At 45.3% G+C, this 17,180-nt stretch overlaps 1 protein-coding gene across 1 annotated transcript in view; it reads right to left on the bottom strand.

The window, feature by feature from the left end:
- CHMP4B (charged multivesicular body protein 4B) overlaps nt 1–17,180 on the bottom strand; it is a 30,052-nt gene that overhangs the window by 12,266 nt on the left and 606 nt on the right. The window lies entirely within an intron of this gene.

The following is a 17,180-nucleotide window of genomic DNA, read 5'->3' as shown; positions in this document are numbered from 1 at the left end:
CATCTCTCTAAGACTTCATGTGTGCTGCAGCATAGCCAGCACATCTCAGAGGCTGAGGGACCTCGCTAGCACCCCACTCTTCAGCTTGTCTCAGGCAAGCCTGATGTTATTCCCCTCCCCCTTCAAATCTAGTTTAAAGCTCTGTCAACCAGCCCCGCAAGCTCAAGAGAAAACACCCTCTTTCCCCTTTGAGAAAGGTGAATCCCACCAGACACCAGCAAGCCTGGTACCACGCAGGCCATCCCATTATCAAAACAAAAAAAGCTGTGGCAGTGACACCAGCCAAGGAGCCACGTATTAATAGACTGGGCCTCTCTGTTTCTTCCAATGTCACTGCCCACAGTTGGAAGGGGAGAGGAGAAAACAACCTGTGCTCCAGATCCCCTCACCAACCACCCCAAGGCCCTGAAGTCCCTCTTCATCACCCTTGGACTACGTGTTGTGGCTTCGTTGCCACCCACATGGAAGAGCAGTAATGGGTAATACTCCGAGGGCCGTACCAGGCTAGAAGCTTCCTAGTGATGTCCTTAACCCAGGTCCCAGGGAGGCAGCAGATTTCCCTAAGAGGAGGGTCTGTCCAGCATATCAGACCCTCTGTTCCCCTTACAAGGGAGTCACCCACAACTATCACCCATCTTCTCTTCCTCATGGAGGTGGTCACAGGACAGAGGATAGGCACGTGCTCTGTGCCACATTCCCACGTGCCTGCCCTCCACACAGGGTGGTGGAGACTGCTAAGATCTGGCGCAGACCTTTCTAACCTGTTTTTGTCTCAGCTGGAAAAACAGATCACTAAATGATCATTTCTCTGCATCTAATCTCATAAAAACATTAATAAAAATGCATTTTTCTTTCAGATAAATACTTAAAATCATGTTTAAGACAGTTAAGTTGGTTTTCCACCTCTCAGGACTGATTTCCCAACTTTCTGCTCTTTGTGGACAAGCACACCACATCAATACCCACAGCTCAGACATCACAAGAAATTTCTAGGGCAAGAGTCCATCTGGAGGCAAAAATGAGAGCCACACCGACCCCTGCACAGGGGCCAAGGGGCTTAACCAAGCGCGCACAGGCAGCGGGGGAAGAGCCACCAAACCCTGCTTGAAATGCAGGGCCAGCAACAGTCTTCGCTAGCACAAAGAATGGGGCTGCAGATTTTCCATATATTACTATTATACTTTACATACTTTACAGAGCGGTGGTATCTGACAGAAGTATAGATCCAAGGGGGTGATTCTGTTCTGATCTACAGCTACTTTATTTCTACTCTATTATTTACGCATTGATTTCTGAAAACCGATGAGCAGCTGTGCTGCTTTTTTCCTGCAGAATAGTTTTTACCATCTGCATAAATACCTACTGAAATCTTATGAACTGCCAGAGTAATATATTTTTATTAAGTTTTCATTGAAGTCAAGGCTATAAAGACTTATTCTGAAGGGAGTTACATTGGCTTTTTCTAAAAAAAAAAATCCATTTCCAAAATTTGAAATAAACATGAAAAAGAGACAGCAGGCTACAAGTAAGTCCTGTAGCATTACACACATTCAAGAAATGGACGTGCATTTGAAGTCAAAGTGTAACAAGGCCTACCTTTGCTCCTAATGAAGACTGCTATCACATTAGGCAGCCGTGGAAGAGGCAGTCCTCAGGATCCACACCCCTAATTATGCCTTCACTGCTTCCAAGATAATAATTACATAGGCAGCCAATGTAATTTAATACCCAGCTTTAATTCCTGTGGAACTGCTTCAGCAGGACCTGTAACCATATATTAAGTTTAAAGCATTTATTTTCTAACGTAGCCAGAGAGACATCGCTCACGACCCAGAACCTGTTGCTAGAGAGATCACCTGCGGATTTTTCTAGAAATGGCTGATCTAACTTTTCCAACAGTGCAACAATTTCCTTATCTTAGAGTAAAATGCTATATGAGACTACAAGATCGCTGAACCAGACTCTCACAGCAGCTTCTGCAAAGTGTCTGATATTCAGAGGCTCAAAACAAATAAGGACTAATGGTTTTTCTCACCATGTCGTGGCTGTGTATTTCTTACAAAAATATCCACCTTTATACAGAATAAAGCACAGAAAGATCCTGACTACAATCTCTACGTGTTGCTAACTACTTAAGCACAGCTGGTACGTCTGGCGTGTCGCAGGTGCTGAGTGCAGGGCAAGGCGCAGCAAGAGGCGTTCCTCTTGCACAGAGCTGAAGGAAATCGCTCTGCACTAAAACCTCCCCAGCTCCTAGGCGCGGGCCTTGCACCAAAGGATTCCAGGAACAGGCACAGAAAAACGACAGGCGGTGTCCCCGATCAGCACTGCCCCGTGGGCAGCCTTCCCTCTGGGAGAAGGGATGTTCCACTGAAGTCGCTCAGGAACACCCCAAGTTTCTCCTCCCAGAGCATCCTGCCTTTGGGTGGGGGTGAACTTACTCTTGAAACATCCCTATTACATATAAAAACAGTGGTACCAGTTCAAATCACTGGCTGGTTTAGGAGGGGACCCCGCTCTTTTCCCCTCTTTTTTTTTTCAGCTCGAATCTCCCATAGGTTGCACATGAGGAAAAGACAGTAGTGGCCAAACCATTCTACAAAAGCAAGCTGACAGATTACCCTCCTGACCTGCTCAACAGCTCGGATTGGATAAACTGATGCGAGAAGAGAAAGCTGTTGGTAAACTTAGCATTTGCTATTAAAAACGAACAAAGTAACATTTAAGATAACCTTCACTTAATGAATCGATGCATTCATTATTGATTGCATTCAGTGGCAGCAAAAACGTATGTTCAACAAAAATATGTTCAATGGTAGCAGACCCAATGGTAGTTTTCACAACACAACAGCAAGAACCTGCCAATAAACAGCATTTTAGACAACGTTTACAACCTGTACCTCATCAACAAGCTAAAAACACACACTGAGCCTGTAAGTCCAATGTGCATAATGAACTGCATGCACTTAAAATATCCTCAAAAAGAAAATAACAGCAGATAACAAAGCTTAGTTGTACTTTACTTGAATTTCAGCAAATTACTTCAAGGAAGTATGCGCTGGGGAAAAAGCAGTTATACATATTATTACAATTAAATTAAAGGTAATACATTTAAAACTAACTAGGTGACTCCTGCCATCCATTAGGAGATGGTGAGCAGGCTCAAAATTATCTTCTCCATATGACATTTTGATATATTCATGGCCTTTATTATCAGCTGTGACTGGGACGTTGGAGCCAATTTTTATTCATAAAGAGTTCAACACAGAGCTCTGAGCAGTTAAAACTGATATAAATAGTTTATGACCTCTTTTCCATTGGCAGAGTAAAATAAAACGTCTCAGTGTTAATAAGCACCAGCCTCTAATCTCCACAGTTCCTTTTTACACAGAAATTCTCACAAAGAAAATGTCAGCTTCCAGAGAAGAGGACAAGTCCAGTAAAGCAGCAGCCGAGTCAGAAGCAGTTAGATCTGGACTGCCTGCTTCAATTACCTGAATGTGAAAACATGTATAAAAGTATATTTGAAGAACATTTTACAGACTTTTTAAAAACTCAAACTTTTTAATACATGAAAAGCCATTCCTTCCTCGGGGTTTTGGGTTTGTTTTTATTTACCGTCTTCAATTGATGAACTGTAAAATACTATTTTTAATTTCACATTTATTTGAATTTATGTGATAACTCCCCACAGAAATTCCAGAAGTCTTACACTTACCGTTTGACCACGGTGAATAACAAGCAGCCAAGGGTTTCATTATTATGCCTACCGTGGCAGCACTCAGCCCTCCAACACAACCGATAAGTAGGACGTCATGTCACAGTTCTCAGCCACTGCTCCCTCTGACTAACGAGTGCTCACAAGTGAAAACAGTAGAGTCATTTAGCCAGACTATCCTCCATCCGCACTCACCATCTGAAAAGCATGACTGCTCACCCAAATAATTCCATTTTGTTCTCAAGACATGTTATCTGCAAGAATTTAATTGTATGTATTTTTAAATTATTTCAACAAGTATATAAGCAAATTATTAACAGAGCTGTTGTAAGTCTTAAGATTTTCCTTGCAATATTTACAGCAGTTTGTTAGTGAACTACGAAAAACATGCACTGTGATAAGAAGTCAGCAGGATAATGAAAATACAGTTTTACTACACAGCACTGCATTCAGAGAGGAAAAATTCACTATGAACGTGTCAGTGATTTCGTTAAAAATCAACAGCCCTCCTGCAAATACGTATTGCTTATACACCTGTAGGACAAGTAGTGTTAATGGGATATTATATGCATACAACAATTCTATCGAATTAATGCTTTTAAACATCATTAGTAGAAAAGGAAGAACTTAAGACTTTTTTCTATGTACTTGCAACTCCAAATTTTGCTAGCAAAAACACATCTCAACTAGAGAAGAGCAGGACCAGTTACTTCAAAGAGCACTGGGAACAACTGGGAATAAGATTCAAGAGTTTCACTGAATTCAAAAACACACTCGTACCAAGGTCCACGCGTTAGTGAAGCCAGGGAAATTGTCCCCACCAGTGGCTCACAATGTGGGCATTTCCTGCCTATCCAACTCCTGCCTCTGCAAAAATCGGCTAAAAATCACACTGATACCTAAAATAGAAAGGCTTCTCATCCAGAGGAAGAGACAGGGGTTAATAGCTCTGATTACTCTAGCTGAGGGGGGAAAAAATAACTTAATCTCACATCTAATTCTTACATTCTCTCTGGCAAATGAGAAAAGAAATGGCAGCAGCAGAGATACCACTGCAAAAGGACACCAGCTGTATTAATACGGGATGAAAAAGTTCCACAGCAGCCTCAAAAATAATATACACCAAATGTCAGCCACGTCAAAATAAGTAGTGCAAGATAGCTGCAGAGGAGCTTCGCAAATGGGGGTTTCCTGGCCCCTCTACCAGAAAGACCAGACACTAGAGATGGTTGAGATAATCAACTTAATACTGGGTAACCGTCCTCACATTCTATTGCGTACCCATCTCTAATTTGCTCAACAGGAAGAAGGGTCATTATTTTTGCTGCTTCTGAAAACACCATTCCCTCTGCCTGGCACTTGCCTCAGCAGCGAATTTAATCACGAACATCATCCTCGCTGTCCTTGAAATGGGATAAACAAGAGGCACTGGTAGGTGTAAGAAGTAATTGGCTGCCTTGCCTGCAGTAGTCTCATAGTCCAGTGGCTTAATCTTAGGAGGCAACTGCTCATCTCTCATTGTATTGAGAACTAGCAAACCGCCTACAATATCTCAAAAAATATTCATAAGAAACAAAAAGGTAATTTAAAGCAATTCACAAAATATCCTCCAATGCTACAAGCAGATAAAAAGGTAGATGTAAATTACACTACAGTCTTACCAAACTTCTTGCACACCATCGAGTTTAGCCTTGAATAAATACCTTTCTGCAGGGATTTGCTAGCTCAAGGAACTGCTAACCAGCTGAACAACGTTCAGCATCCCGGCACTATCCTGGCAAACAGATCTGCAGTAGGTACCAAGGAATGCTCGTCCCAGACAAGGTGAGTCATACAAGATGCAGAAGCTGGTGACTCTTAATTCTCTATTCAGAGTCCTGGAGGTCAGATCTTTTCAGGGTGTTTCCAAAACCTTTCAGGGTATGTCCACAACTGTGTAACTACTCGAGATACAACAGCTAGAGAGCACCCTTCTCCTGTTAGCTTCTACCCGAGCATTTTTGTTTCAGTGCCGTTTCCAGCTCTGGAAATACTTCCTACCCTTCCTTTGCTCCTGCAGAGCCTTGCCCACATCCTGCACATTAGTGAGATTTCTCTACATGAAAAGAAACGTAAAGCCTTTCAGAGACAGGAACATACAGGCTTTGTACAAGGGACTGAAAAAGAAAAAAAAAGCAAGCATGGCCACTCAGCTGACGCATAAGCATATTGATGATGGCACAGCACAGTACGTCAGAGGTCCAAAGAGTCAGGCTTGATTTTAAACATCATGGTGTGAAAGTGGTTGGGAGAAAGAGGAACTGAAGAATGGTTAAAAATAAATTCACATCAACTCCAAGACTAGCACAGTGCAAAGCAGCATGATTTCCCTTCCCGCGAGACCTGCTGAGATCTATGATGTCTAGACTATATACACAGGCCTAAAAGTCACTGTATGCCGAGCGGCTGAAGCCCAGCGCCAGGGCCTAACCTCTCCAGCACCGTTCCCAGGGAGCAGTTGGCAAGGGCTGGCAGCAGCCTCCTGTGCCCGTCTTTCGGCAGATGCTGCACTTTCAGCAGGGAATCGCGAGCAGAGTTCAACCTTCATCCTCCACTTATCTTTCTGCATCCGTCTACTCAATATCTAAAGCTCCCAAACCCTCTCCTCAAAGGCAACTATTCCCAGCTCCAAGATGAAGTGACTGATTAATACTACTCCAATAAGGCATCCAAACACAGGCAGAGAATACAAGGTTTCTGCCCTAACTGTATTTAAAACAACAAGATTACACCTTCCTCTTGAGCAGAACAGTGCCAGAACGTTTAGTCTATTGTGCAAGAGATTATACTAAATAATAAGCATTTCTGGCCTAAAAATCTATAAATACACAAAGGCAAAAAAAGATAAAGAAAAAAGCATCTCGTACAACAGCAATCAAAGCTGATACGTGCACTACCCAAACACAGCAGGCACCGCTGCTGCCCGCAGTGGTGCTAACGACTGATCAGCATCAACCCGACCTTTGCACCAGCAGTTGTTAGCGCTGCTCCACATCCCACGGCAGAGGCGTAAGGCTTCAAGCGTAACACTTCCTTGTCGTGCTTCCTTATTACATTAGTCACTAGCAGCCATTTTCATACAGAGTGCAGAAAGTGTGTTTCCAAAGGTCAGAATCCATTATTACAACACTATTTATTCCTGAAACAGCAAGTAATTCGCTCAGGTTGCAAGATAAGATGGAAGCGTATTGCACAGAACCAGCAAGCTGAGTAACCTCCTCCTGGCCTGGCCTCCTTTCAGGCGGAGAGGGGATAGTCCAGAAAGCAAGCAAGCCTTCAGCCTTGGAAGTTGATTCTTCTGCTCCCTGAACTCCAAGGCAATGGTCCTCTGGCCAATAATCCTCTGTTAAATAAGGTGAGTCTGGGACAGTTTAAAAAAAAAAAAGTTGACTACAGTAAGATTCGAAGCCCAAATGAGAAAACCAGGAAAGAAAGATCCCAATTACAGAGGAGCAGCCAATGGGTTTGTTCTACCCAGGAGCCGGAATGAGCCTAAGAAATGCCAGACCAGCCGAGATCATCTACGCCTAATAGTTCCAGCTGTTACGTTAAATCTGATCCATCCTCTGGAAGCAAAGCATATACCATATTTCCCAGTTTTCAGTGTTTCACTTCGTGCAGTCCTGCATGTCGTTGGATGATGGCAGGGGATTGCAAGGCATCTCCAAAACTGATTTAGCCAAAACACATTTCTTCTTTAGAAATAAAACTAGATATATTCTAAGGCTGCTGGGGTAAGTTATCCTCCCTTACCCCTTTAAACTGCCCAATAACTTTGCTGTTAAAAATCAGTCCCCTTTTTTCACATCAGAATTTTACATGTATATAAAAGGAGATAATTATTCAGAATTCAACAAATGTTTAAACTATTAGGATGAGAAAAGTGTGAACCTTAAGGACTCCCTGGGATTCTCACAGCCTGCAAATACTCTTTATAGGTATTCTTCTTTATTTTGTGATTGCATAAGATATCTTGTTAGAGAGAATTCCAGTGAAAAAACTATAATCTTCCTTTGAATCCCTGCCAGAAATGCCTCAGGTAGAGGTTCTGCTTTACAAGACCAGAATTACCTCTTCTAAAGTATCTCGAAATGCTCTTTTGTCCCAGGGAAAAAAACCCAAACAACCAAACTCCCTATGCTTAACAATATTTTTGTGATTAAGTCACAAAACTCAGAAGATTTTACCCTTAAGTGGCCCATTTCAAGACCTTCTCTTCCTGGGGAATAAAACAAGTGATTGCCTGGGTAATCTATCATGCCTTTTCCAGCTTTGGGCAATTATTATTACAAGTAAGAATTTAATTGAGGCTGCCATAATATTTACCATTTCTCTTACATCCCATCTGGTGAAGTTACACTACTTTGAGATGTGAAAAATTACTTTTTTAAGGAATGCTCAGATTCCAACGCAAATTACTAGGGGGAAAAAGTTGAAAACGTAGGCCTTTAGAAACCCAAAAGTTATGAAGCAAATAAAGCAAACCTTTTTTTAAAATATAAATATGAAGTTTGTACTTCTTGAATCAACCCCTGAACACCTGACTGGCAACACTGCAGGACGTCTTGAGGCCAGAACGGAATTTCTTTTTTTTAACGGCAATCCCATACTCTTGGGCAGCGGTCAGCTCCAGGAGCCAGGTTAGCCATGAGCACTGTTACTGCAGCCCTCACGTCACGAGCTGGCAGTGCTGCCAGGGAAGCTTTCTACCACTCAGTTTCCTCCCAGGACACTGCGTGTGCCGAGCCCACCATGGGGATGCCATCAGGACGTTTTATTATGGTACCGCCTTGAGGGGAGATGCAATGGCTGTGCACAGTTCCTAGTTAGCCCATTACAAAGTGCGCTTTTCATCAACTTGTTTTATTTCATAACAAAAATCACCTGCAAGTTTCCAAATATCATCAGTTGATGCTCCTGTCACCCTGGCATTTATATTTCTTTTCAGTTCCACTACATTTGAGGAACCTCTGTGCAGTCACCTGGAAGCAACCATGACATCCCTAAACCTATACAAGCTGCTGCCAAGCCATGAAGAGCACATACAATACAGATATTTTGATAACAACTCACCACCACATTAGTGAAACAGCCAGCATGGCTGACCCCAGCCCTGTGAAAAAGGGGGACTCCAAAAAGAGAGGTTTTACAGCGAAAGACATTGCAAGTCTTTGCATGCACGGAGTAACCTGGCAGCAGGTATCCAAATGAGCTCAAGATGCAGCTACACGGCCAAATTCACAAGCGGTCACTAACAGGTTACCTCAAGGGGTTTGTGCCAGCAGGATGGCGACCACGTTACCGCATCTCTTGGTTTACCTTGTGCCTAAACCAACCCTTGACTTCAACACATCAGACCCACTGGATGAGAGACACCTGTTAATCTTGTATTCTGTTTGGAAGCAAATGCTGTCTGCAAAGCAGCTACAGTGGAAGGTGGTATTACCTGGTTGTCACTCCAGATATGTTCCCGTGAGCTGCAGTAGTACAGTCCAGGATGGGCTACAAGTTGTACTGATACACTTGCTGACTTGGCTGCCCTTGTCTGGGGGAGGGTAAGGAGCTGGGGAAATGGCTAACTGCTGGAGCATAGGCTGGTGCAGAAGCTCAGAAGTGGGAAGGGAGCAGTCATGAAAGCCTTTCTGAGCTCAGCCCTCGCTTGCCGGGCACAAGGATAAACACACACATCCCACTGTGTGCAAGAGAGGTGGCTATACTGGTTATTTGGACACCACCAACCCCAGACACCCATGGTTTGCTGCCAATCAGTTGAGAGTTACAAGGCAACAGCTACCTGTATAATTACCCTATACTTTTATTAGCCCCTATGAAAATGATTATTGGCAAGGCTTCATTTAAACAATGAAAGCAGAGGAAGCCACAGAAGACCTTTCCCAGCTGGCCTTCCAACTGCAAGATCATTACAGTTCTGTGCCACAGCCAGGCACTGAGCTTCACCGAGGGGAAACCGCAGCTCTACCGTGGCCACGATGACCTTTCGCTGGTGGGAACTTTTCATTGCCCTCAGTACTGGCAACTGGGAAGGTCCACAGTGCCCCCAGGTTCCTCACCTGCAACCTGGCCACATCCGTGCAAGCAGACGTGCCTGCATTTGCCACCATCTTCAGCAGCTGAACCACCACTTCTGCTCAAAGACTCAGCCAGGATGATTACAAGCAGAACTAACCTCCTTATGATCAGCTATGTGCTGTGGCCTTGGGTAGTCTGAGGGAAAGGCAAAGGTCTATCAACATCTGATGCATGGTGCGGTTGAAACTGCAACCCTTCTGCTTCAGGCACTTTGTGCCAGGAGTTCCAGTTTGCCGGACACCTGACTGCAAACTTCATGGACAGCACGCTAAAGCACCTGAGCTGCTCCAACTTCCACTTTTGCAAAAACCATCCATTTTTAAGTGGCATGAGTTAACAGCAAGATTTTACTTTACACCCCACACGCACGTTCTTTCAGAGCCTTGCTGGCTGCAGATGGTCAGGCCACCCTCTCTCCAGTTACACCACAGCCCATGCAAAGTCCCTGAAACAAGCAGCACGTACTACCCCAAAAACCAGAAAGGGCAATGTTAAAAACTACAGATTTTTTCCAAAAAAGATGGAGATTTCACAAGGGAGAGCAAAAAGCTGCCAAAATTATTACAGTGGTCTTTTCCCAGCTAGGCCCAGCGAGCGCATCCCCCAGCTGCTGCTGCTCCCGGCAAGTCCAAGAGCCCAGGAGCAATGCTGAGCAATGCGTGCAGGCAGGAGGTCCGCAGGCAGGAGAGGCTGGGCTACCAGAAAAGGAGACACAGAGGCATGTGGACACGCACAGCTGCGACAGACCTTCTGTAAGGGTGTCCACTCAGTCCAGTAGTATGGGCAACACAGCCTGCACGAGTCCAGCAACAGCTAAAGGTGGTGGTACCCTCTTAAGGTAGGTCATTCATGAATGCCAAAGAGCAGCTGTAAAATGGTTTGGGCAACAAAAGAAAAAAAAAGTCCTTTTCCTGGACAGCACTGGCTGCAGACTCCTCTTGATGTGACACCACCCCTCTCTTCTCCATGTTAAATTAATCCCCTGCTCAGCAATGAAGCATGGCCATGTCCTTCACCATCACTTCGGGCCTGGAAGCACCAAGATTTGCCAGGTAAGGAGTAGCTTTTAATTTCAAGCCCCAATACAGCACCTTTCCTGTGCCAACTTGTCCACTGAGCAGCACTGTAGATGGCACCACAGAGCGTACCTGAGCACACAGCCCCTGGCCATCTCCAGCATCTCAGGAGCTCCAGCTGGGATCCTGCTGCACAGCCCAGACGATGTTCAAGTATGAGCACACGGTCCTGACCGGAATCCAGTCGGAATGGGCTCCATGTTCTCTCATCGAAGGCAAAACCCAGCATAAGCCTCGGCAGCAGGGAATATTCCCACCTCCCACTATGCATGTCAGCTGTGCTGCTGAAGGAGAAGAAAGTACCTGGAGACAGCCAGCATGCGTGGCCAAAGGGCAAGAAGGGGCTGACAGAGAGGCCTGAAGGACACAAGAGCAAAGCTCCACAACATCCCGGTGCAGACAAACATTACACAACTCAGCACAAATTTTGCCAGCAAGAAACAACCTGGCAGTTTTCTGAACAAGTCTGAGAAAGTAGAAGAGGGATAAAGCAAATTAGGAATTTGCATCACCTGCAAAAAAAGTTTTGAACTAGCACTAGGAGCCCTTAGGTGGAATTTGGTAACTAGGGCTGGAGGTTAATGAGATACTAGAATCCAACATCTAATACATTTGGAGAGAAAAAGTATCAAAACAAAGTCAGTGGCTGCAAACATGCCAGGTTTCCCTTCTGACAGGGCTTGACAAAGAACAGGAACAGAGGAAGGATGCATTGCATCAAATAGTTACCAAAATGCATCTGACAGAACCACAGGCTTCTGGTTTTGTTTATGCCACTTTTTAAAGATTTTTTTTTAAAAGGTGTTTGTGAGTTCCCCCCTATCCCTCCCATACTACAGCAATCTGCCTCAAAAAGCCTCTGTTAACCATAGAGAGCGTAGAATTTCAAACTAAAAGCTTCCTCATTTTTAAATACCTATTTAAAAAGAGTAGTTATCACACTTGTCCCAAGCCAGGTGGTTAATGCTGAACTCATTAATCTCAGGGGGGAAGAGGACTCAGGCCAGCACTGCTAACAGTACTCTTGCACTGAAGCTGTGGTTTATGGTTAAGCACCTGGAACTCAAAAGATGCATTTTTACATTAGATTATGACTTAAAACACAGACTGAAGTACTACAAGAAGGGCTGGATAGAGTTTGCTGCAGGACTCCTGCTTCCCCTACACTAGCATCTCACGATTCATGAAAACAAAACCAGGTTCATGTTATTTGACTCTGGGAGCAGAGACCGCTTCTCTTGCCAAATGTCAAGCAGGACCTTAAAAACATGTTTGCAAGCAATGCATTCGTGCCTAAGACCTTACATACATGGTCACAGGTCATTTGAGTCTCTGCCCATACGCAGGCCTGAGGCTGCAGCTTTCTCCTCCTTGAATTCCAGATCACTGAACATTTTGAACCACTCAAACTTCAAAATAAAAACGTCCACACCATCATGAAGGTGCGCTTCATTTTTCAATTAACAATCAGCTGGCCCCCTTGCCGGGACATTGCACATCACCCTCAGATTTTATCACAATCAATACCTCTAAGCTGATCAAGCTGGGGGACTGCTGCCAGGAGAGGCAAATTGCCTCCCTCCAGTCACATTCCTGACTCCCTCTCTCCTGCCAGCTCTAGCATTTGTGCAGTTAAGTGCTTTTTATTTTTTTCCCCTCTTAAGAGTTAGGTTTTGGCTGGTTCAGCAAAGTAATCCACCTCACCCGCTGCCCACACACAAATGCTAACAGCAGCAGCAGAGAAACAGGCGCAGCCACATCACTCGAGGCCAGCCCACGCCAGTCCCACAGCCACCCCAGCACGCTCCAGCGGTACTGAGCTGCTACCGGAAGGGGAAGCTCTGTCTCCTCTCCAGTGCCAGACACAGTAACCCTCCAGCAACAGGCAAATCAGTCCAGCAGACCGACGTGACAGATTGACGAGGCAGGGGGATGGTAAATAGTTAATTTTCCATCAGATCAGCCGGCTGAGCTGACCTACCTGTGGCAGCGATGTGATTCATAGCGAGCTGGAGACAGGCATAAAATTATGACATTCGGCTTCAGCCTAAACCCAACTTTCTTGTTTGTTGGTGGTTTTTTTTAATGTGCAGGGTGGAGCACAGGAGTGCTCTCTTTCCAGGAAAAGCCTGAATTATACTGCAGGAATCTAGCAGTGGTTTTGCATCCATTTTGTACTCAGTCACCAGTGCTAAAAAAAAAAACCACCAGCATTGTATTTATTTACAGCGAAAGAGAAACTGACATCAGAGGAAAAACCAACAGTGGTCAGAGTTGACAGAAAACCCATGAAATGTCAGTCTCCTGCTAAAGCCTGAATATTTTTATTGCATATTAGCATGATGTTAGCTCTTCACCCATTCCGGTGTTTGTGGACAGTGTTTGTGGTTCATTAACAAAAATGCAAGATCTAGTGGCAGGCAGGAACGTAACTGCACTGATTCACCCTGGATCTAAGCTCTAGCAGCGGCACCCTAGCAGAGTGTCAGGCTTCCCTCCCTGCTGTAATCTTCATGCTGAGACTTAACCTGAGCTTTGGGTTTCCATCAGAAACAGTAACGCAGAAACAGAGTCTGGAATTCTTATATCCAAACTAGCTGGAGATCAAGGAATGAACCCATTGATTTTTTGTCTGTGTATGCTATTTCTCTGGCAGCTTGGCTTTACGAGCTAGGTCTTGTAGGATCAGGCAATAGCCACAAGGAAAGGAGTAAAACTGGGGCAACAGTGATTATGATCAGCTTGAGCTATGCTGAAAATGAATACTGAGCACCAGAACTTCATAACCCTTGGCAAGATCTAGCAGTTTGGTTTGTTTCATGAAGGTTGAGTGCCTGATAAAATATCCCAGACTGGATGCAACAACGCTATATCGACAAACTGGAGCGGAATAAAACGATGCAGCTGCAGCAGCACAGTACTTCCGAACTGTCAAGCTCACAGCTGTGCGCTTCTGTTAAAGCAAAAGTTATTTTCGGGACAGATTTAAAATCCAGTAAGATACTGGCTGACTGGTGTTCAAACCGTGTTGTACTACTGCTACTTCCATTAACTTCACCAACAGGAGTAAGTCCACTACTCATGAGCTAAAGCAAAAGTGCTGAAGAGCCTCTTGAGAAGAAAACAAAAAGATTAAAAAAAAAAAACAGATGAACTCCAGAATACACAGTTTTCAAAAAAAACAGGCTGAACATTTCCATGAGATAACACAAAACACAAGCATTACCTAACTTCTTCCCAGAAGAGGGAATATTAACTTCCATCTTTTCAATAAATCCTTCTAAAGATGATCAATCTTCTCCTCAGTTTTTCATCCCATGGACAAAAAATGGCATGCTCATTAAAGCCATAACCACTGGTCTCCCCCGACACGCTCTGGAAGTGGCACCTGCCTTCACACCAGCCCAACACATGGAGGCTGTTGCCCTCCCTGCACCAGCGGCTCTTTGGATACTGGGACTAATGAGAAGGAACTGGTAGAGTGAAGGCAAAAAAAAAAAAAATTACCACTTATTAAAATGACTCGAGTTCCTTCGGAAGGCATGGCGATCATAAAATTGCCGCATCCATGTAGCCAGAAAAGAACAGAAAGACCCTGAGAAAAGGAGCTTTATATTAAAAGCTGAAAGCCTCTCATGCCAAGAAACAACACAGGCTAAGGAAATTTATACTAGTTAGTTGCGCATTTTAACTTCAAAATTTCAAGAGGAGTTATCCAGCCTGGACATCCTAAACACAGATTATGAAAAATCCACATTTAAAGTACGTCCATAAATGAATAAACACCTGCATGTGCTTGGGGTGCGCACGAGAACCAGAAGGCCTATAAGTTTCTGTGCTTTTGTTGAACTCCAGAAGTGCTGTAGGAATTCATCAATGAGCCTTTAGAAACCCCGCTCACTTGGCACCCGAACAATCACACAGTGTGCTGGAGAGCAGAGAACGTTTCCTTTTGTTACCCCAAGTCCACCAGACGCCCATCTTTCCTCTGAGAAAACAAAAATAACATTGCAGGTTTTCCAAGGTGGCTTTAAGCTTTCAGGTAAGCTCCCTGCCCCACTGCTGCAGACGCACGTATTTGTCCGCTGGCTTTACCACAGCAGCTTCCGCTACTGTCGGCACGACCGTCCCGCCGAGCGTTGCGTAAACGCACCTTCCAGAGCACGCTTCTCTCCAGTAGTGGGGATGTACAGCAATCCCCAGAGTAAAATGCTTAAGTCTTGGAGAACTATGAAAGCTTAAGGATTCTTAAAAGTTGTATTTTTTAAAAGCTGATCCAACACTTTACGAAAAAAATCCTATTTAAATAGCTTTTGTTCAGTTTTACTTAAAACACTCAACTACATTAAAGTATTCCCATTAAAGAGACAGACTTGCACATAAAAAATCATTTTTTTTTAATTTTCACTTCAGTTATGGATTTAAGTGACTCTGCATCAAAATTACATGATTTCTGGATTATAAACTAGCCTGAAGTCGGGGAGGGAAAAATCCGCACAACTGAACCTAAAAAAATGCAATTTGTTGGAGCTCAGCTGATGACTGCTATCTTGAACCCAGAATAAATGAGCAGTCCCTTAGTCTGTCCTGAGGGGAACTCACTTCCCAGCAAGCCAGCAGGTAGCCAGCTGTCCTTCCTAGCAGCCCAGTAATAAAAGTTGGCCTCTTAGTTTCTGAAGTCCTCGGGGGGGGAGGGAAGAGGTTTTGTTTTCCACCAGCAAACCACCCCTAGCCCTTCTCTTTTTCACAGCTCCTTAATTACTCGTCAGTACCCTGTCCTCCTGCGAGCCCTCAATCAGCCTGACCCAGAATCCCCACAGTGAATGGGCAGGTTTTTCCCCTTCCTCCACCTCCAGAGAAATTTTATCCCTCCACTACCCAAAGCGCTCCAGAGCACACCGAAGGGCAGCACACACTGAAAGGCATGGAGAGAGACGGCGTTACAGTAGAGCAAGGCGAAGACCTGAACAACCGGTGGCAGAAGGAGAAGTTAAACAGGACAAGGGTAAGACAGAGGGTGCAGACGCTGTGGAAGAAGAGGAAGGCTGGAGAGAGATGTATTTTAGTTCTCCTTTTAAGCTTATTACTAAACTAGACCAAAAACTGCACAAGCACCTCAGGCTTATTAAAACTGTTGCAATAAATTCGATTTAGGAACTAACTTAGTTAAGGCTGAGGTCAAGCTCTGTTGAAGACAGCTGGGGCAGCGAGCGAGGCCCCTGCCACGCCACCACTGCCTGCACACCCAGCGCCAGTGAGAAGCCCTGATGTAGCACGCTGTTCTCAAGTTTGAAAGGAGGCTTAAAATGCTGATTAAAGTAGCGACACGAAGCAGAAACTGTTATCGGTAATTACTGGAAATTAAGCCTTGCTACTTGGCCGACAGCTGTGCGTTAGCGACTCTCGGTGCCGCAGACAGAGCTGCGCCTCCTGCTCCAAAGCCCGCTGTAGCCCAGCGCAAAAAGGGCAACATCACCACAGAAATCTACATGCGCTTCCTGAAAACACCGCTTGTAACGACTGTTGTAAAACATGCGAGAAGCTCATCGGAACACCTGAATACATAAGCCGACAGCTCACTTCGCATCTTGGGGCTGACAGACCATTAATGCGTATCGAGTGCCGCCTGCACCCACGGGGCTGGGCCTCCCCTGGGAGGCCGAGTCCCACCTGGTGAACACCAGTTTCTAATATCCATTTATAAGCCACCTATAGCTTTAGGATACCCTGACAAGAATAAAAATATATTTAACCAAATGCTTAGTTGAGCAGAGTTTTGGTAAAGGGTTTTGCTTGTTAGAATAAAAGCCAACAACGTAGTAAAGCAAGGCCTCATTCCGTGTCGATGCACCGCTTTTCCAGGCGCTGCTGCCCGCAGCCAGCAGGAGCCCACCTCCCGCTTCGCGATGCTTTCCCGACCTCTCCCCAGACCGGCGCGGGCGCGGAGCTGGAAGCGAACCTGGCAGGGAAGAGCCGAGGGACGCCGCTACCACGCGGGGGTGACACGGCACCCACGCGGGGGTGACACGGCACCCACGCGGGGGTGACACGGCACCCACGCGGGGGTGACACGGCACCCACGCGGGGGTGACACGGCACCCACGCGGGGGTGACACGGCACCCACGCCAGGCAGCCCTGCCGGATGAAGGCTGCCCTTCCCCGGCCGGGGCGCGCCTGCCCCGGTACCGACCCGGCCGCGGAAGGGAGAGAGGGCTGCCGCAGCCCCCCGGCTGCGCTACAGAACGGAAGCGATTAG

The sequence above is a fragment of the Phalacrocorax carbo genome, chromosome 14 (assembly GCF_963921805.1).
Source record: "Phalacrocorax carbo chromosome 14, bPhaCar2.1, whole genome shotgun sequence".
NCBI lineage: Eukaryota > Metazoa > Chordata > Aves > Suliformes > Phalacrocoracidae > Phalacrocorax > Phalacrocorax carbo.
The sequence above is the reverse complement of the archived record's forward strand: the minus strand, read 5'-3'. Positions and strand labels throughout refer to the sequence as shown.